This window comes from Cryptomeria japonica, chromosome 3 (genome assembly GCF_030272615.1).
Source record: "Cryptomeria japonica chromosome 3, Sugi_1.0, whole genome shotgun sequence".
In the NCBI taxonomy this organism is placed as follows: domain Eukaryota; kingdom Viridiplantae; phylum Streptophyta; class Pinopsida; order Cupressales; family Cupressaceae; genus Cryptomeria; species Cryptomeria japonica.
The window spans coordinates 791,049,494-791,071,828 of NC_081407.1; the positions used below are offsets into that span (position 1 = coordinate 791,049,494).

A 22,335-nucleotide genomic window follows, 5' to 3' on the forward strand; every position below is an offset into this window, starting at 1 on the left:
CCATGACACATGTCATTCATCTCTTAATTCATACACTACCTACCCTTTTATTATTTTATTATTTCTTTTACCTACCCTCTAATCATAGCCGACCTCTTTTTACACCTCTCAATCTTATCCCTCCATTTCATATAGTGTCTTCTATATAAGAGGATGCTTCCTTCATTATCAACCCCAACTAATCAATCTGACTACTTGATCAATTGACTACACTACGCTTTGCACTTTCATCAAGCCTACTTGCAACCATATTTCCATTCTTTGTTGAGCTCTTGTGCACACATAAAATCTGAGAGCAAATATATCAAGCAAGATCAATGGAGATAGGAAGAATGGAGATCCAAACCCTATTGGACATGTGATGGTATAATCTTTGTGATTTCATTTGATTTGCATTGTCTTGGGTAATCTTCATATGTTATGGTGGATCTTTGTTGTTGTTAGGCTAGGGTTTTTGTGGTTGAATTCATATAGTCTTTCATCATTGTTTGTATCCATTTTTCACCATATACATTTTGGCACGCTTGGTGGGACTCTTGTCCCTTTTGCATTTAACATCTTTTGTTGCAGATTTTATGTTTTTAAGTTGCAGATCTGACATTTCCGACAACATTTTGATATTTCGCGTCTGTGCACTTTCGGATCACGTTTTTTATTTTTCTGTCGGGTTTGTGACATCTGGAATCGTGTCTACGTATTCGACAATATTTTATTTTTTGCAGATTGCTAGAAACGCGTTTGTATTCCGTAGTCAAGTCTGTGAGGTCTTCAGGCGTGGCTGCGTTCGGGAGCCGCGTCTGTGTCAGATCTAGGCATGTCTGCGTATTCTAGCAGCGTCTGTGTCTGTGACAACTGCGTTTGTGTTCGGTTGTTGCATTTTTTATTTCATTGATTTGGTTTTTCGTCATTCGGATTTCAAATCTGGTTTATTTTGAGCTAACATTTTCAGATCTAGCTAACAAAAGTGGTGCAGCTTGTCTTGGAAGCAAAATTGTTTTGTCGAAGGCCCCTATTTTCACAAAGTCTTTTGGATCTAAAATTTACCTAACTTGTGTGCTTGCAAGAAGGGGTGATTATTTCAAACAATCCAAACTACTAATAGATCTTTGTTGCAGGATCTTGGCATGGGTTTTTGATTTTTATTGTGTGCCTTGTTTTCATAGATTAGCAATCACTTCAATTGGTGCACTAAAATTGAACCAGTGTCCTTTGTGTCTTGGGCAATAGGCTCTTTTTGTTTAATCTTTAGAGGGCCTGTCTCCCCGTGTGGTCATTAGGACTACTAGTGAGGAGAGAACGACCCAAGTGGTAGCAAAAGAAAAGCCATCTTCTTCCAAACCACTATAAATAACTATATTCATGGTGAAAACTATGGATAACATGTGCTGATTAGTTCATACCGACACTATGTCTCCCCATAAACCCGTTTGATCAAATTTATTTGATCAGTTGTAGGGCGTAACCCCTACCGACTGGGAGCCTTCTGTATTTACAGAGCTGAAAGTGCCGCATGTATGGCCACATGAGTGGATGCCCTTACTAGCACCTTTTTGTTTTAGAAGCCAAAATCCTTCTAGTTGTTGGGGTAGGAGGTTGGACCTCTAGTAGCGGCCCACACACATACGATTCTTAGTAGAGATACAAAGTTCGTCACGAGGAGTTTTCGTGGGGACTGATGCTTGGCTGCCCCGAGAAGTGAGTACCGAGGGTGGAGCCAGCAGGGTCAAGCATCTAAGTATCCGCTCTGAATAGCATAGCCTCGGGGGAAACTCCATGTGGGATCAACAACTATTGTCTTGGCCAGCCATAAGAATTGTGCTTGACTTATTTTGAACAATCAAACATTCAAGACCAAACATTAAAACATTGTGTCTTTTGTGTCTTCAAGTGTATGCAAAACAATTTTACATCAAACAACACACTTTTCTTTGGAGTCATTTTTGAGTCTAAACACTTGCAAACATTGAGTCTTCAACAACATTGTGTCCTCTTGTCACGAAAAACAGTCAAACATTTAGATTTGGTCACAATAAGCAACTTCACAGATTGGAAAAATTGCACAAATTTTGCAGAAGTGCGTCTGTGTCTGACAGAATAGCATCTGTGTCATCTAACCATGTCTGTGAAGGGTAAAAACGCGTCTGTGTCTTTTGAGCAACATTATAACATCTCAGAAATGTGTCTGTGTCTGACAGAAACACGTCTGTGTCATTTAAACGCGTTTGTGTCTGACAGAATAGCGTCTGTGTCCTTTTAGCGCATATGTGAAGTATACAGGCACGTCTGTGTTCAGGATTGAAAACTTTCATAATTCAGCAAACAAGAACAGTCAATTTCAGACTTATTGAGCTTCCTAGGTTATCTCTTTGGGGTTTTCATCTAGCATTCAACTTGTTTTTGGGTCTCACAAAGTCCAGTATTGCTTTACACCTTACATTACACTCACATTTGTCTAAACTTGAGTCAAAAGGTCACTTGCTTGTCCTCATCTTACTTTGTCAACATAGTACATACAACAACACTTTGCTAAGTGGTCCCTCATCAAGGTCTATCACCTTTGGGTCTCATTTGGTCTTACTTAGAGTCAAGGTCAACTTACCTCATCAAGAGAAACTATCATCTCTTTGGAAGCCACATCTACTCTACTACATACATACTTGGTCTTACACTTTGGAGATTGCAAGTACACCTCAGATTCATTTACATTCCATCCAACTCTTGGTCTTTCATCTAGTCTCACACATCTTGGTCAATACCTAGTTCATGGTTGAAACCCATTTACAAAAATCTAGGAGAGAAGCTAAAGACGCTCAAGAGTCTGCAAACATGAGTTCTTATGAGTATGACAATGATATCTTTTTCAATTCTGATCATACTACATTACCTGACATGGATGCCTATAGAAACATTCCAAATGTTGAGAACATGGACACTACAAACATCAATGATACACACAATGACAATATGGACGACTTCTCCGTACATTCAGCAGAAGTAGAAGACACCATTATGAATCCCCATTTCAATCGATTGGTTGAGGAAATAATGAGGAGAGATAGACAATACTTTCTACAAGTGATGGCACAAAGTGGAACCAAGATCCCTCATGATTTTGACATGTCTCAAATAATGGAAAATTGACCTTTGCAACAATCTCACTCCAACATGGATCAAAGGAGGCCTAATAGTGGAGGCAATAGAGGACCACATATGGTGCCTGAATCACCATCATCTTTGTTTCAAAAACCAGAGGTCCCTTACACACATGGTCAAGCATATGATACTCACCTTCGTAGACCATTATGGAAGTCCTATGCAGAAAAATATACTCAATCACATACCAATGTTAAGGACCAACACAAAAGCAATTGGATATTCAAAGGCATGCTCAAAATTTGGACACAAGGAAACCCCACGTCAAATTTGGGGGCAACACACTAGAACAAACTCATGACATGCCTATAGAGTATGGTATACATGGACAAAGCAGATATTCCATTCCTCGTCGTGACTTTGTACCCAGTGGTCCATATACGCAGCATCATTATAGACCTCCTCCATATGAACATGTGTATGATCAATATCATCCATATATGCAACATGCTCCTCCTCCAATTGGTGCCTCAAGCATGGGGTATGGTCCAAGAAGTCGATCTCCACCTAAGAGCAATTTGGAACAGCAAATCAGAGACTTACAAAAGAAAATGGAGGACATAAATACACCGAAGCCAACTTACACAATGAGAGACATATGTCCTTATCCATTTGACAAGAGCATTTCAATGCCTCCTTTTCCTACATACTTTGTGACACCTAAGTTTGATAAGTATAGAGGCAAAGGGGATCCTAAGGCACATATAAGACAGTTTTTCACAACTTGCATTGCGATAGCAGCAAAAGAGACATATTTGATGAGATTATTCCCACAAAGCTTAGGTGATCAAGATATGGAATGGTTCTCCCAACTCACTACTTTGCGCAACACCAAGCAAAAGGATGGAGAATCTTTTTCATCATTTTTACAGAGATGGAGAAATCTATCCAGCAGATGCTCTTGTGAAATTCCACAAAAACAAATGGTAGAGATGTTCACCCAAAATGTTAACAAAGACATTGGTTATGACCTAAGGAAAGCTTGTTTGTCCACTTTCAAGGACGTCATTGAAAAAGGCTTAGCGAGAGAAAAGGTCCTAATTGAACAGGGAGTCATTAAGATATTCAAGGAAAACAAAGATGACTTTAAAGGAAAAGATAAGCCAAGATTTTGGAACAAAAACAAGAACACAGTCAATGATGGTGTTGTTGATGCAAATACAGTACGACCCAAAATCATTTTTTTGGGATCAAGCTCTACAAACAATCAAGTGAATACTCAAACAACTTCCAGATCACGAAGGGAGTACACTCCATTGGGAGAACCACTTGAGTCATTTTTCAAGAAGCTAGTGGCAAACAAAGTAATCATTGTTCCAAATTTTCCTCCATATGAACCAAAGGTCAAACCAAATTGGTGGAATGATGATGAGTATTGCGAATTCCATAAGAGCAAGGGTCATAAGACAGGAAATTGTCATTGATTGAAGAACATCATACAAGATCTTATTGATAGAGGTGACATTGAGATTGAAGGACACTCATCCAATCAAGAACATGAGATGTTTAAGGAACCATTCCCAATGCATGACAAGGGAAAAGCTGCACCCACAGATGACCAAAGCAACTATACAAGAGCATCCTATAACTACGATTCAACTATCAATCACATCTCGATGGACAATTTTGTCTCTACCATTATCATCGAGGACAAAACGCTGGAGAATTCTACCCAAACACCCAAGATTGTCTTGAAAGGCATTGGATCTTCTTCCGAACCTACCTCTGAATGTCATGTTACAACCCGTCGAGGTAAATTCACTTTGCAAGGTACTCCAGCTAAAAACATAGCTTCCTCATCAACCAAGCCTGAGTATGACCTTGTAGAACAATTAGGGAAGAGACCTGCTCTAATCTCCATCCTTGAGCTCTTACGTATATCCCCCGCACATAAAGCTATTCTTGACAAAATATTGAGAGACACTACTGTCCCTACTGATCTGAACGTGGACCAATTTCAAGCCATGCTGGGATACCTTTCCGTTCCACACTCCCTTACATTCACAGAAGTCGACGACGCCTTCGTAAGTCAGCCACATAATGCACCTTTACACATTGAAGCCTTCATACACAAACATCGAATAAAACGAGTCCCGATAGATGGAGGAACAGGTCTGAACATTTGTACATTGAGCACTATTAAACAATTGGGATATTCTGATAAAGTTGTGAATTCTACCAACAAAATTACCATCAAGGCATATGATGATGAAGAGCATTCATCCAAAGGCACAGTCACCTTGCCTCTTAGAGTTGGGCCAGTTACAAAGGATGTGGTTTGTCAAGTCCTAGACCTAGATCTCACATACAATATATTACTAGGACGTCCTTGGATTCATGAAATGAGAGCAGTCCCATCTACATACCACCAATGCATTAAATTTCCTCACAATGGAGTTGAAATAACAGTTAATGGTGATCCTAATCTATTCATATACTGCAATAACTTGAGAACAAAAACTGAGACCATCATTCCCAGTAATCGCGAAGCTGTTCCTTCTTCTGCATACATTGATCCTGAGTCATTAAAACCTTCGACATAAAAACAAGGTGAGCTTAAAGGCAAATTCTAGGACAAGGGCATGGGTGAATACACTTTGAATCAAACCATGTACTTATGACAAGTCATGAGTTCACCAAAAGAATATGGAAGACCACATCCTAATAAGTAGGTATCTATCATTATACTCAAATGGGACCCTACTATCTTTCAAAGATGGGGTGAATTGGAAGAGGAAGACTTATACAAAATGCTTTACAGAGACCTTGAAAATGATACACAAGATCACATCAGCATACCATGTGAGAAGTATGGCAAAGGGTTCAAGATTCTACAAAGATTTGGGTATGATGGCAAAAGCCCTCTTGGCTTAAGAAAGGAAGGCATCATTGAACCTTTACAACCTAAATTGACATTCAAAAAGGAACGCTCGAAGGGACTTGGTTTCATGACTTCCAAGGTCCACACTCAAAGGACAGAAGAAGCATTACAAATCAAAGCTGCCAAAATTCAACAAGAGAATCACTATTCCACAGATCCAACGAATGGGAATGGGGTTCAAACAAATCCTCCAGTGACTACGAGCTCACCGAGACATTCAGAGAGCTAGATGAACCCACAGAAGAAGAGGAATTTTATGAAAAATTCAAAGTTGGTCAAGAAACAACCCCAGAGGATCCCATACAGTCCTTGCCTCTAGGTCCTAGGTTGAAATCACATAGAATGAGAACACCTATCCCAGAATACGCTACTAGTGATGATAATTTGGATTCATTCACAATCGAGACTGATGAGGAGAGTGCCAACGATGACCTTGATAACTACCTCGACATACCTGAATATAATTGCATCTTCACTCTTAGCCCTGCTAACTTCGAAGAAATCAAAGGCCTTCCCCTTGTTCACCACCAACTTATTGATTGGGACCATGAAGGACCTGCACAGTTTGACACATTCCAAAATGATGAAGCTTTTATTGACTATCTTGGCATACAAGATGATCTTCCCCCTGGGGACCATAAAGTGGGATACACTATAGAACTCAACAGCGTGGCATATTTTGGTGAGGGTGTCGGACCTTCCAGTCGCAAAAATATAAAATTAAAAACAAATCAAGGGTCTTATGGCGAAAACCACACTGTGGTGTTGTCTGACCCCAAAAAAGTAAAAAGAAAGGACGTATCTGAGGGCGAAAACCTCTTTGAGGCACCCGAAGATGGAAGGCTCGACATTCTCCCAACATCATATGAAGAAAAGTCATCCATGTTGGTAGAGGAGATTATCAAAACAAACATTGGCACAAAAGAGGTTCCACACAACATATTCCTGGCTCAATCTTTGACAGAGTCAGAAAGGTCAAAATTCATAAGTTTCTTCACAGAACGACAAATCAACTTTGCATGGTCATACGCTGATATTCCTGGATTGGATCCGGATTTGGTAATGCACCATTTGACAGTTAAACCGGGGGCAAAACCAGTGAAACATAAATTAAGAAAGATGCATCCACAAGTCACATTATTAGTTAAAGCAGAGCTTGAGAAATTATTGGATGTCGGATTCATACGCCCAATTGATTATCCTGAATGGATCTCTAACTTAGTGCCTGTTAGTAAACCAAATCGTAGTATCAGAATATGTACAGATTTCAGAGATATCAACAAAGCTTGTCCTAAGGATGATTTTCCATCACCAAATATTGACTTGATTGTTGATCTCACAACAGGTCATGTGATGTTATCTTTGATGGATGGATTCTCTGGTTACAATCAAATAAAAACCATGTCTGAGGACCAGCACAAAACAACATTCACTTGTCCTTGGGGAACTTTCTGTTGGAATGTCATACCCTTTGGGCTAAAAAATGCAGGCGCTACATATCAAAGAGCCATGACTACTATCTTTCATGATCTCATGCACGTTACTGTGGAAGATTATGTTGATGACCTCTTGGGTAAATCAATAGATAGAGATACACATTTGGACATACTTTCAGTCATCTTTGATCGATTGGAAAAGTATAAAGTAAGATTAAACCCCAAGAAATGTGTCTTTGGAGTAACCTTCGGGAAGCTCCTAGGATTCATTGTATAAAAAAGAGGAATCGAAGCCGATCCAGCAAAAGTCAAGGCCATCCTAGAGATGCAACCACCACGAAATATAAGTCAGCTTCGATCTTTGCAAGGGAGACTTCAATCCATACGAAGGTTCATAGCACAACTTGCAGATAAGTGTAATCCCTTTCAGCACTTGCTACATAAAAACATCAAATTCAAATGGGATGATAATTGTCAACAGGCTTTCCAGATACTCAAAGATTATCTTCTGAATCCACCAGTTTTGATGCCACCAGTTCCAGATCAACCTCTATTACTATACATATTAGCTACTTCAATAGCACTGGGGGCACTCTTAGCACAACAAGTTGCTGAGGGCAAAGAAAAGGCAGTATACTATATCAGTCGCACATTGGTGGGCTATGAGCTAAACTACACACCAATTGAGCGTGCATGTCTCGTTGTGATCTTTGCTTCACATAAATTATGACATTACATGGTAACTCATAAGACTAAGTTGGTTGCAAGGATCGATCCATTGAAATACCTTCTCAATAAAGCAACACTTACTGGGCGACTAGCCAAATGGGTGATGATCTTGAGTGAATTCGACATCAAATATGTGGACAGAAAAGCAATAAAATGACAAGCTATCGCATATCAGTTAGCAGATGCTCCCATGATAGACGATGTTCCTCTAATTTCAGAATTTCCAGATGAATACATTTTAAGAGTGTCGCATGCAAAGCCTTGTCAACTATACTTTGACGGCTCATACACACAGCATGGGGAAGGAGCTGGCATCCTCTTCATAACTCCTCAAGGGGATTCTATACCAAAATCATATCGATTATCATTTCGCTGCACTAATAACATAGCAAAATATGAGGCATTAACAACTGGGTTACGGATTGCAGTTCAGTGGAAGATCCAGGAACTTCGTGTTTTTGGGGACTCTCAACTTGTGATTCGTCAGGCAACTAATGACTACCAAACAAAGGACGATAAATTAATGCCTTACAAAAGAATGGTGGATGACCTGAAACAACATTTCACGAAGATAGATTTTGAGCAAATACCTAGAGAGCAGAATAGAGCCGCAGATGCCATGGCTACAATTGCTTCACTAATAGATCTACCACCGAATGAGACCCGCTATGAGTTCTTGGTAGATAACCTTTTGGTTCCCTCATATGAAATCACTCCTACTGAGATGATATGTGTTGTTGGTACTGAGTCCCAGTTATACGGTTCCATTTTTGCATACCTTCGTGACAATACCCTACCTCCTGATCTATCCAATAACCAACGTCGCACTTTCATTCGCCAATCTTCTCGATGTGTCATTTTAGCCGATATCCTATATCGTCGAGGTCTAGATGGCACTCTTCTTAGATGTTTAGAAAGCGACAAAGCTCAGATTGCGTTACGTGAAGTACATGAAGGGATATGTGGTCCACATTCTAGTGGTCCTACCTTGCCAAGAAACTCATCAGGACTGGATATTACTGGCCCAATATGGAAAAAGACTCATATCAGTTTGTCAAGAAATGTAAGTAGTGTCAACTTCATGGAGACCTCATCCATGCGCCAGCACAAGAATTTCAACCAATTGCAACTCCTTGGCCCTTTTGTCAATGGGGACTTGATCTCATAGGCAAGATTCACCCTCCATCTTCCAACGGTCATAAATTCGTCATCACTGCCACTGAGTATTTCACAAAATGGATCAAAGTCGTGCCTCTCACACAAGTCACTAAAAAACAAATTGCTACATTCATTCTCAACTATATCATTTGTCGATACGGTATTCTTGTTTCCATCATCACTGATAATGGGCATCCCTTCAAAAATCAGGATGTTCATGAACTCTGTGACCGCTTCCATATCACCCATCGTTTCTCCACACCATATTACCCCCAAGGTAATGGTCAAGCTGAGGCATCTAATAAAACAATCCTTAAAATCTTGAAAAAGACGGACGATGACGCTGACCGTAATTGGCATATCCAACTTAATCCCGCGCTTTGGGCTTATCGCACAAGCGTCCGCACACCTACAGGAGCTACACCCTATTCACTTGTCTACGGCACTGAAGCTATCTTGCCTATTGAGGTCGAGTTACCCTCTTTATGAGTCTCTTTGCAAAACATTATCAGTGATGAAGACTACAGGGTCTCTCGCTTACAAGAACTTGAACTATTGGATGAATGGAGACAAACTGCTTTTAATCATCTCAAGGCTTGTCAACAATGAATGAGTCGCAATTACAATCATAAAGTGAAGCCTCACACATTTGAGGTAGGTGACTTGGTTCTTAGAGAAAATCCTAAAAATCAACAAGACAGAGAGAAGAAGGGCAAATTTGAACCAAATTGGCTTGGTCCTTACATCATCACATCAGCATATGGATCTGAAGCATATCAACTCTCAACCACAGAGGGTGAATCCTTGGAGGATCCTATCAACAACATGCACCTTTGCAAGTTTTACACATAGCTCTCCAGAGTATCCCAATTTTAAAAATACAAAAAAAACCAAATATATCAAAAATACAAAAAAAATAAATCATAAAAATAAAAAATCGTTACTTGGTGAAAACCTGGCAAATAGGCACCTTGTGACACAAAAAAATTGAAAAATCCAAAAAAAAGTAAAGAAAAACACTTCGTCCAATGGTGAAAACCACTTCGGTGGCGCCCTGGGCAAGTACCATGGTGAAAACTGGGTCACCAGCGCCATGTGTAGAGATATTGCTCCTCCCTCCTTTAGGATTCCATTTCATCCTTCACTTTGCACACACTCACAGCCTATTCATTCATAATAAACTTGCCTGTTCCCATCATGGCTTGTTATTGATCTACCTAAGATTGGTTAGCCATTCATAATAAACCTCCCTTTTCATCCCTTTCCATTCATAATAAATCAACTCCTATATGTGGCTAAAGCAAATCCTATGTCTAGTAATGGGTGTGGAACTGAGAGCATCGCCTGTTCTGAGGAGTACAATTTCTTCCACTTTTCTTCAGTCTATTCGTGCACAATCCGCAATAAAGCAACATTTGCATCGCCAATCCGCAATAAAGTTCCATCTTCTTCGTAATAAAGTATCAGTTTCATGGATTCAGTCAGTTTCAGATGAGACACAACAGCAACAATGGACTTTCAACAAATCAAATCTTTCAACAAACTCAGATAACATTATGGTTCAGTGCTATCTATCCTTTTTGTGAAAGTAAACATTTTGACCACAATCAAATAAGACTTATACAAGTGACAAGAGACACTAAACTTGAGGACTACAATGGATGTTGGTGTCGAGTCTTGGTTTTCTTTTGATTTTATCTTTTTGGTGACATGTCTTTTAGCTTTTTTGGGATGTCTCTGACTAGAGATTTTATCTCCAGGATGTCTTTGACTAGAAAGGCGAGGATGAGGTATCGTCACCTATTTTCTTTGTTGTCTGTGGATTTTCTCTTAGTAATACTATGACTTGTCCAAGGATATGAGGACACTGTGAGTCTAGTATGAACTGGGGCATTCCTTGTTTGTGACTGTCTTATCTCCATGCAAACAAGTACAATGACTTTCTGGGTCGAACATATGCCTCGATTGTCATAACCTACTTTCCATAATAAAGCTCAATGATGATAACACACAAGAAGCTCTTTTCACTTTCATATCTTCTGTCTTCCATCCCCCGTTCTTGATTGACTTCCATCGTCCTTTTTGAGTCCGTGTAGCCTGTTATCACATGACTGAGTATAATGACACACCAAAAACATTTGCATTTCATGTAGTTGCACCTGCATTATCACATGATAAGCATTTCATATATACATATAGATATCAAATTGCACCATATCATGCACACAACACATGTTAGCACATTTTACATTCTCATCATGTAAATAGTTATTTGCATCATCATATCCATCTACATTTCATACATTCACATTTGCATATGCATAACATATAAAACATAAAAGAACAAAAATATTGCATTTCATCATGTATATATTTGCATCCATATCATAAGCATCACATAGAAACATCTCATCACATAGGTACACATGCATATAGCTGCCGCAAAGAGGAATCATCTCATATATATATAATCAAAAGTGTCATGATACAATGATGTCAAAATACATATGGCTACAAAATCACCCGAAGGTGTCTACATCATCATACAAAATAGTACAAAACTGATACATAGGGAGCTCTCTATGGCTATGATGAACTCCCTCCCTTGGAGCCGCCTGGCCTCGACAGAGTCTAAGCCCTAGAAGGACCCACCCTAGGATCATCTCTCCTGCCCCCTCTATCTGGTGGTGGTGAAGGACCCATAACCCCATCGCTGGATGCCTATCTCCTCTGGCTCCCTCACATAGTCGTCGTTGTCCGCGATGGTCTGCGGAAGCTCCTCGCCCACTGCTCTGGTGGCACTGCCCCGTAGTATAGGTCTCGCCAGTAACCTATCTCCTCCCCTGCCTGTAGAACATAGGCATATCCAGCCCCTGTGTCCTCTGTCGCCTGCCTCCCAGCCCTCAGTGCTGTCTCAGCCTTAGTATAGCACTCGATAGCCTGATCCCGCTCATGCTCTGTGTCCCTCAGTCACCTCCTGAGCCTAGCTATCTCCCTCTCCAGGTCCTGGATCTCATTTGCCTGTCCCTGGCAGATCTCCCTCAGCTCAAGCAGCTCATCCTCCTCCTCCTCGGCCCCCTGTGCCTTTGCCTGTGGCTCCCCCTGTACTAGTACCTATACCTCTGCCTGTACCTACCTCTGCCCCTATCCCTACACCTGTCTAGGACCCTGTGCTACTGGCACCTTTAGTGGCAATCCACCGCGACCCCTCACCACCCGAGCCTGTCTCTCCTCCCCACCCTCTCTCCGTGGAGCCACCCTCCTCTCTCCAACTGCACCCCGCCTCCTCCGTCGGCCTCTCCCCCCACCATCTCCATCATCATCTCCATCCCCACCACCATCTCCATCTAGAGGCTCCCCTGGGTCTGTCAGTCATGGAAAGAGATGCTCAGCCCAATACGCCGTGTACTCTGCATCCATGCCTGCATCCTCAATCTCTGACCACATATCCCATGGCATAGGCACCATCTCTACTAGCTGCATCATGACCTGATCATACGACAACAATGGCTCAAAGTGTGCCTGATCCCTGACTGTCCAAGCATACATCCCGGAACCCCGTGGCATCCGCTGAATATGACCAAACTACCTGCACACCCTGTCAATTAGTTGTCTCTCCAATACATAGGGTGTCCACCCAATCAAATATTTGCTCCGAAAGGTATAAGGTAGATCTACAGTGTCCTCCTCCCACTGCTCGCACTCACGGTACGTCCTCCATATCACAGTGTCGATCTCATCCAGGACTTGATGCCAATGCTCCAACTTGCCAATCCATGGCTATGATGTAATCATATCGTACAAGTGAACAAATTTGTGTCCATGACCCCTACCCCTGAAATGTATCGGTCGGGTAACCGACAGATGCTCATATGCCCACACCTGTAGCAATGTAACTCCGTAGCCCAATCCTACGGATCCATGATATACAAACTAATGCAGCTCATAGTATAAGTATGCCAACACGCACGGTCCCCAGGCCTATCTGGTATGTTGTGTAACCAATGTCTCCAAGGTGCTCCCCCAACCCACAGCCAACCCTCGTGTCGCCCTATCTAGACATAGGAACCCACTGATCACTCCTCCTAACATTGCTGGTAGTGCTAGTCCTGTCGCTGTCATCATGTCCCATGCCACGTGTCCAGCCCTCATCTCCAGTCCCAGATCCTGGAACACTCATCTCAGGGCCTCCCTATCTCCATCTCCATCGTAAGGAACTAACTCCCCATCGATCAGTATCCACAGTATCCTGTATACATCCTCCAAGGTGACTATCATCTCACCCATCGGCAAATGGAATGTGCATGTCTCAGAGTGCCATCTCTCAGCAAGTGCAGTCAGCAATCCCATGTTCACTTGAAACTCAGGCACATACAGAATAAATCGCAAACCCATAATCTCAATCGCGACTTTGTCCTCAAATGTCAGCTCTGGTCGTAACCTCTGAGTCGATGGGAATCTCTCCCGTGACTCCAACATAGGTAGGTACTCCTGCAGTCAAGCAAATCAATTGTGTCAGTTAAAGTGGCATTCACTGTTCATCACAAAATGTTGCTTATTATCCTAGTGCTTATATCTATCATATGATACTCTATCCTAGTGACACTCACTATTCATCACAAAGTGTTGCTTCTATCCTAGTGACACTCACTGTTCATCACAAAGTGTTGCTTCTATCTTAGTGGTACTCCCTGCTCATCACAAAGTACTACGTATTTTGCACTCCTTGTTCATCACAAAGTGCTGCTCATATTAGTACTCCCTGTTCATCACAAAGTACTATGTCTTGGTACTCCCTGTTCATCACAAAGTGCCTCGATCTATCCTAGTCTTCCCCAGAGGACCTACTTGAGTGTATCCACTCAACAGCTTATCCAATCGACAACGTATGTTCATCACAGAACTGTCGATTCAGCCTAGAAGACATAAATATGCATTTATTACATTACCTGGCATGCATTAATGACAACATTTATTGCGACAAAGTACAAGGAGGTTTTGCGGTACTTACCAGCTCTCCTGCCTCTACTGGCCTCTGAAATCGGCGAACGCGATCAAATCTGTGAACCAAAGCCATCACTGCTGACTGTTGCTGCTCTATTCTCTCTCTGCACTCTGATCTCTTGGATGTGTGGATGACAATGAGGATGTTTTGCCCTCGTGGTCTATTTTATAGACTGCCCTAGCCCTTGCCCTAGCCCTCATTTCCCGAGTCAGTCTTCTTTATCCCGTGACTTTGTCACTCCATCCGGTCAGTCCTTTCTAGCCTTTCTTTCTTATCGAGAGATTGTCTGCGATCTTTCCAGACATTTTCATCCAATCTCTCGAGGGGGCATATCATTCCCATCTTGGGGCAACTTTGTATTAGTTCATATTATCTTCTTTGAAACAACGCAACAAGCTGCATTGTCTCAAAGAGGGGCAAAATGTAGACACCTGAAATTGTCATGTCTAATTAAATAAATATCTTTATTTATTTAATTATTTTAGCCTAATTCTTCTATTAATTAAATAAATCTTTATTTATTTAATTAATTCATTTATCCTCTTCTAGCCTTATTTCTCATTTAAATAAATACTTTTATTTATTTAAATTATCTTTTTCCTAAATTAAATAAATATCTTATTTATTTAATTAATCCCACTTCTTCTATTAATTAAATAAATCTTTGTTTATTTAATTAATTCATTAGCCTTTTCCACCCATGACACATGTCATTCATCTCTTAATTCATACACTACCTACCCTTTTATTATTTTATTATTTCTTTTACCTACCCTCTAATCATAGCCGACCTCTTTTTACACCTCTCAATCTTATCCCTCCATTTCATATAGTGTCTTCTATATAAGAGGATGCTTCCTTCATTATCAACCCCAACTAATCAATCTGACTACTTGATCAATTGACTACACTAAGCAAGATCAATGGAGATAGGAAGAATGGAGATCTAAACCCTATTGGACATGTGATGGTATAATCTTTGTGATTTCATTTGATTTGCATTGTCTTAGGTAATCTTCATATGTTATGGTGGATCTTTGTTGTTGTTAGGCTAGGGTTTTTGTGGTTGAATTCATATAGTCTTTCATCATTGTTTGTATCCATTTTTCACCGTATACAGATAGTACACTTCCTCTTACACACAAGGTCGGATGGAGTGCAAGGGGAGAGAATACCTGTGTGTTATCTTTTTATGGATTTAAACTAAATAAAAAGTGAAAAGTTACAAAGCTTGTGATCACCGAAGTTCCATAGAAGGCGAGGGGAGAGCATACACCAATTATAACTTTTCCAAACATGCCAAACACTTGATTAATTCCCTTATTAAAATGAAGTGTGCTCTAAACTAAAAGAAGACACGAGATTGAATTTTAAACCAAATTTGTTTTAGAGCAAACCCTTCTTTGGTGGTGCTACACATAAATGGGTTAGTGTTTCGCTTTGGGGGCCTTCTATAATTAAAACACTTGCATAAAAATTAGTGGGACCAAAAAATAAAGAAATGTTAGTGGATTAGTAAAACCCAAATAAGATCTAGAAGCTGGAAAAGTGCAAAAAAAATAGAGAAACAACATTCTTGCAGTTTCACAGTCTGAACCTGCTACTCATAATTCTACCTACAAACCTGTTGCATGTTAGTTCAAACCTACAATTTCTCAGAATGCTAAAGAAAAACAAAGACCTGAGAGTAGAAAAACACAAAAGATAAAATTTTATCAATGCAAGCCCACTGTTTATCAGTTCAAACCCGTTGATTCTATCTAAAACATGAAAACTATATACTTGAAAGTAGAATGGCGGAAATGTGTTCTCATAGTTTATCATTGTGTTCCCGCTGTCTGTTGTCACGTTCTTGCGGTTTCATAAAAATGGATCTGGAGCCAAAACGATTTTCGTTGAAGTAGAAATCTACTTGCTATATCATGTTTTTGCCTTCAAGAACCTCAAATCTACAATCAACACACTAAAATAACAAGAAAACGTGAGATTTTGACCCATGAAGTGGGTCCCATCGGGCATGCCAGAAATGTGTGCAGATAAATTGTGTAAATAGAAAAAAGATTGAAATGCAATATTAACAACCTAAACAACACAAATATGAAGCAAACACTCAATATAATGATGTTAACAAGAAATAGGTAAGAAAATGCAAACTTCAAGCCTCCTTTGATGAAGATTTGTCATTCGATTATGTTTGATGTGTGCTCACTTTGATACTTCCAAGGGTGCTCAATGTAGCTCCACGACGATGCAAATGCAATATGGTTGATGATGAGATGCACAATTTAAACTAAAATGGATGCAAATTGTGGACTCAAAATGGCATGATAACTTTGCTATGAAATGAGAGTGATGATTCGTGAAGGAAAAATGATGCATTAAATAGAAATTGAGGGGGAAATGAGGGTGCCTAGAAATGCAACACTTGTCCTCTTTGAGGCTAAGTGGAAATGCAAAGGATGGCATGTGGAAGGGAAGACAAGTGCCAATTTGGGAGAAAGACACACAAATTTGGATTCTTTTCCTCCTTTATTAAAAATAGGAATGTGCACATATTAGGATAAGGTTTTTAGAATTGGTTAAGGAGATGAGGTTGGTTAGAACCAAGGGTTAGTTAGTGGGTTGAGGTTAGAGGAATAGTTAGAGGATGGTTAAGGTTAGGAACCATGTGATCATATTAGAATTAATTAGAATTATTTATTTCAAATTGGAGGATCAAGAGGAAAAGGACAAAGTGAATTAAATAAGACAAATTAATTTATTTGTTATTGAATGGAAGAAGGGGAAATTAATTAATTAAATGATCAAGGAGATACATTAATTAATTAATAATATGACATAGCTTAATTAATTAATATAAATTAGCTAGGGGGATGACCTTAATTAATTAAATAATACACAATTATTTACTCAATAAATGCGCTAAGACGACTAAATTCAATTAATGTAATTAATCCAATTTAGGTGTCTGCAACATGCAAAGTCTTCTATGGAGACATTCAAGAGGACAAAATCCATAAGACACAACTGAACGGTTCTTTCAATCTTCATCAGTCATTGTCGATGGCTTTGTTTCATGTGAAATCTATAACTACTGATCTTTCTTTTAAGTGATCCTCCATCTTCAATTTCCACATCTCGTTACCCATGCCATTGAATTTCTTAATATCTTGGTGAGAAGTAGAAGCCATGTTTTACAATCCTCTTCTCAAATTTGCAAAAGGTCACACAACAAAAGCTCCTACTACAACAAAGAAAAACCTTCAACACTTAAAGAAAAAGGGTGTACTCCCCTTAAGTGAACCATTAGCTCTGATACTAAATGTTGAAAACAAGGTGAAGAAAGATTGCAATATTAACATATGTATGTGATAGCAAATATGAAAATAAGATTACCAAATCTAAAATATATATGTGATTGCACATTCAACTTAAATGGAAAAAATCAACAAACCATAGGGACATCGAATTTGCATGGAGAAACCCTTTTTGGGAAAAACCCCACACTAAAAATAGGCCAGGTACATTATTAATCTTCAATGAGACATAAAGCAATACACTTCACTACTCTATACCTCAATAGCACCATGTTATTTGCAAGAATTCAATACCATAAATTACCATCTCATGCCTCCAATTTATAGAAAATTGTGAGGTAAAACCACCATGGTATCCAAAACGAGAGGCGAGAAATCACTTGCAAAAAGTTATTCCAAGGATAATGGATAACCAACATACATGATATTAAATTTAAATATTTTAAATTGATCCAACATGGGCACGTAACCCATAGCCACTCAAACCTTTCACTTTCTAGATGCTTTGTAACTCCTTGATGACTCTTTGGATCTCCCAATGAACAACCTTTAACCTTCCAAATTTGGGTGCCCAAAGAATGACATCACATTCCCCAAAGTGGACACCTAGGAGGCATCTTTGCCCATTTGGTTGTATCTCCATTACTGACACATGTTCACCTCTTAAAAATGCAATTACAATTTGACCTAGGATACATATAATCAATTTTTTTCCCTCATGTCCTCAAGAACACTTTTCAAGGAGCATGAAGACACATGAATGACATAGGATTGCAAGGTTAATGCCATGTTATCCTAACAATGAGAAGACTAACTTTGTTATTTCTTTCCATTCCCTTTGGATTCACTCTGATCCCTTGCTCCAATTATAATAACTCAATGTCCAAATGATATTCTATATAAGAGCTGGCATTGAGCTTGCACCTTGTGTACTTTGAGTCTATGTTCCCTAATGGTCTAGACTCGATCTTCATATTCATTTTTTTTTCTCTTGGCTTAAGACTACAAATGCAACCATTACCTAGTTCAAGACCCTATGCACATCCTCAAACCACCTTTTTTCCAAATTCAAATTTAAACATGGAACCAAGTCAACTTCTAATTAGTTAGTTCTTCAAATTGTCTTGCAAGCGTGTTGTATACAAGTACAAAGCCCTAGTATTTTTATCCATCCAACAATCATCATCATTTGATTGTTAGAGCATCTAAGAGCATTGCATCAACACGTTAGATCAAAGGACAAAACAAAAACTTTTGTATTTTTACTAGGTATGTCCCTGATTTTGTTCCAAATATTAAATCAATCCAAGGGCTTGACTAAGGCACAAGGTGGGAAGGTAGCCTACCCTTCGCAAAACAAGTTCTTCTTGAAGACCCAAAGTACAAAGTTTAAAGTCACTATCGTAGAAAATTTAACCATATGATTAGGATTAAACTAGAATAGAGTGCATGCCATTTCTTAGTCTATTAGGATTTAACAATTATATGTTTAATAATAGAAATTAAAATTCTAAGAAAATGACATTAAGTCATCCTCTTTTCATATACAAAATTAAATATCCCTATCCTTCTTTATCGATTTCATAACATAAAACAATATCCCTCATCCAAATTATCAAAATTAACTCAAATAAGTAGAAAAATAAATTTAAATTTTTTTTTTTTCACATTGGTTACCCTCTTACCAATTCATGTTATGTAAGTTAAATTTTTAACCTTTTATTCTCTGCGACTTGTATGGTAAGGGTGTACGCTGAAATAGAAGCCTACTTTTAAACAACCGTATTCTTTATCTTTTAGACAGACTTGTAATCGAGATGCTTTATAGATAAAAAGCAATAAATAAAGCCTTTCCGGCTGCGAATATATCCTGTAACACCGAAAGCGATTTTAAATTTGTTTTAGCTCAGTCCAACCATAAAAGTTTGACGCGGAGATGAGACGCCAAATGGCAAATATAACTTTAACCAGAGCACTCTACCTGTTTACCATCAAATACAAAAAAAAATCGAAATTCCTCGGTATGGCGGGTGCTACAATTTGCATATCTTAAAATACAAGGTAAATTCCCCGTCTTGCGGCAATTACGCATTTACCAGCATTTTATTCTGAAAATTGAAGTATTTTTTTTTTAAATGGAGCAATTAATTGAATATTTGCAGATGTCGAGTTTGAGTGCATTCTGATTTTTCTCCTCGTGAAGAATGTTGAATAATTAGGGTTTGAATATTATGTTGTAAGTGCGATGGTTAGGAATTAGTCGCATGCTATGCAGTTGTGAAATCTACAAGCTTAAACGCTTTGGGTGGAAATAGTTTGTCTGCAATTAAACGTATTTTGAATTTCTAGGATTTAATGAGTGCGGCTACTCAAGAAATGTTTGAAAAAAAAAAAAAGAATTTTTTTTTAAGGGCGGCTTTGCAGACTCTGTATTTATTTTAGTTGCAACTCCGTTAAATTACTGCAGATGGTACGTAATTTCTTACCAAGTTTCATTACATATTCTTCTAAGGGACTAATATGTTCTCACCAGAATGCCATTACCTTACTGGTTTTATTTTCTTACAATTAATCTTATCTATCTGCCGAATTTTTGTTTAAAGCACTCTATGTTGAAATTAAGACTTCTAGGGGTCGTATATATTATAGAAATAGTATTTACCGTTTTATAATAATCAAACTCGGATAGTTTCCTACAAATTTCATGGTTTATCGGATTTAAGTGATTGATCCATGAATATATGCAACACTGACCTTGAAAAATAATTGCATTTGATTAGCATTTTAAAAGAAATAAGTAGCAACAAATTCTATTTGCTTATAAACCATTTAGACATTTTTGAGGATATGGATGTTTCGTATGACACTTTGTTCCATCAACGAGATGAATGATAAGCTTGAATTATAATTTTGAGCTCCTTATATAATTAACTCCCTCTAAGCACGAGAGGCATATCCATTTTAAACAAAATCATAACTCATTAATTTGCACATTTTCTTATCTTAAGAATTGGTCATGGAGTGATCTGAAATGTTGGTGAAAAGAAACACGCATAGTTTTCTCCGGAAGCTCTTTTACTCAACTTTTACCTATGCCATTTTCAAAGTTAATGGACAATCTCTGAGTTAAGTCCAAGCCCTTTTCTGTATTTAAATTGCCTAGATATATTTCAGTTTGAAATGGCTCCCATATGATCCTCCCTCATGATTACTTTGGCTTCCTCAATGCAGAAGGGATATGCAGTTAAATATGAATGTTCCACAAGAGCTGATTTTTGCACCTGCTTATCGTGGATTTCCGCACTTTTCTTCCCAATCCTCTTTTTCACATGAAGTTCCCCAGGGTCTGCTTCTCTGAGTTAGGACTATGATATGACAAGGGCAAGGGGATATAAAGATTCAATGTACAAGGAATGAAATCCCTCAAAATGAAATGCACTGCCGCAATCTGAATTAAAAAAGGGCAATCCCTTTTGCTCTAGCAGAAACATGGTCTATAATCCTCTGGCTTGAGTTCTTAGATTGCTCTTCTCATTTCCCTTAGATTGGAGCAAGTGACAAATGACACCAGCAATGGGCATTAATCCTATATATGCTAGAGGACAGGAAGACGAGGCTTGAATAGATGGCGACTTCTTCTCTTGGAAGTGAGTGAGCTGTTCTTATCTTGAACATGGCATCTGCATGCCAAAAGTTGGCTACATCCACTTCCCTTCTTGTCATACGATGCTCACCCATTAAACTCTTAATTATGAACTTTTGAACTTTTGGCTTCCCTTTAATTTGTCACACTTTATAATTAAATCTTGAGGTAAGGGAATGGATGTTGTATAGAATCTGGTTTTTCAATGTCTCTTGCTTGAGTTCAGTTGCATCACGAGATTTGTTGATGACCGCTCTTGAGTTTGATTCTTCCGTGATGCTTTTGATATATGCATCGATAGTGCACCATAGAATTTCTCCGTAGAGTTTCTTCAATGACCATGCACTCCACTATATTTTTAAAGTGTAGGCTTAACTCATTGAATCACCATCGCACCATGGATTTCCTTTGCAATATAATCAATATGCATGCCATTTACATATCATGATCTCCAATTAGTTTAGGTCTTCTTTCTTAAGGACCAAGTTGATTGAGATTCTTATACTTGAGTGCAGCGTATCCACATTCACAATCAAAGGAAAACAGTGCAACCAAAAAAGAGAGAAAACCAATTCTCAATTTTTTAATTTCGTTTGGAAAAACAGGTTTAAGTGATGTCATATAGATTTTTTCTGGAAATATACATTTTCATTTAAATTTCAAAACTATAAAATGGTTGAGAGCTTCAGAATATTAACAATTTGGATATCCAAAACTTGAAAAAAATAAAAATAAAAATTAAAGCTATTTTGAAGTGCCAATAGAAGATAAAATGATATTTGATCATTCTATTAAACACAGAGGAGAATTGGCAGAAGTCACTGATATGAAAAGCAACAAAAAGTAACATTTTGGATTGTAGATTTTTGAAGATAAATTTTGATATTTAAACAAGTTTAAACTTTGAGATTTGCAATCAACATAGATGAAACCAGTTTTTTCCATTAAAAACATAAGGCCCAAGAAACCTTAAAGGGCACATATTTCTTTGTCTTTTTCAAGGGTTGTTTTTT

At 38.7% G+C, this 22,335-nt stretch overlaps 1 protein-coding gene across 9 annotated transcripts in view; it reads left to right on the forward strand.

Annotated features, from left to right (window-relative positions):
• The first annotated feature begins 19,510 nt into the window (after positions 1–19,510).
• The window catches only part of LOC131069594 (uncharacterized), a 49,973-nt gene continuing 47,148 nt past the window's right edge, over positions 19,511–22,335 (forward strand). For 2 of the 9 annotated variants that reach the window (XM_058005104.2, XM_058005107.2), the window contains exon 1: positions 19,522–19,740. The gene's annotated coding sequence lies outside the window, so the exon portion shown is untranslated. Of the gene's footprint in view, positions 19,741–19,869; positions 20,150–20,910; positions 21,327–22,335 lie in introns of those variants that run through there. The other 7 variants (XM_058005105.2, XM_058005103.2, XM_058005106.2 and 4 more) reach the window with 6 other exon arrangements.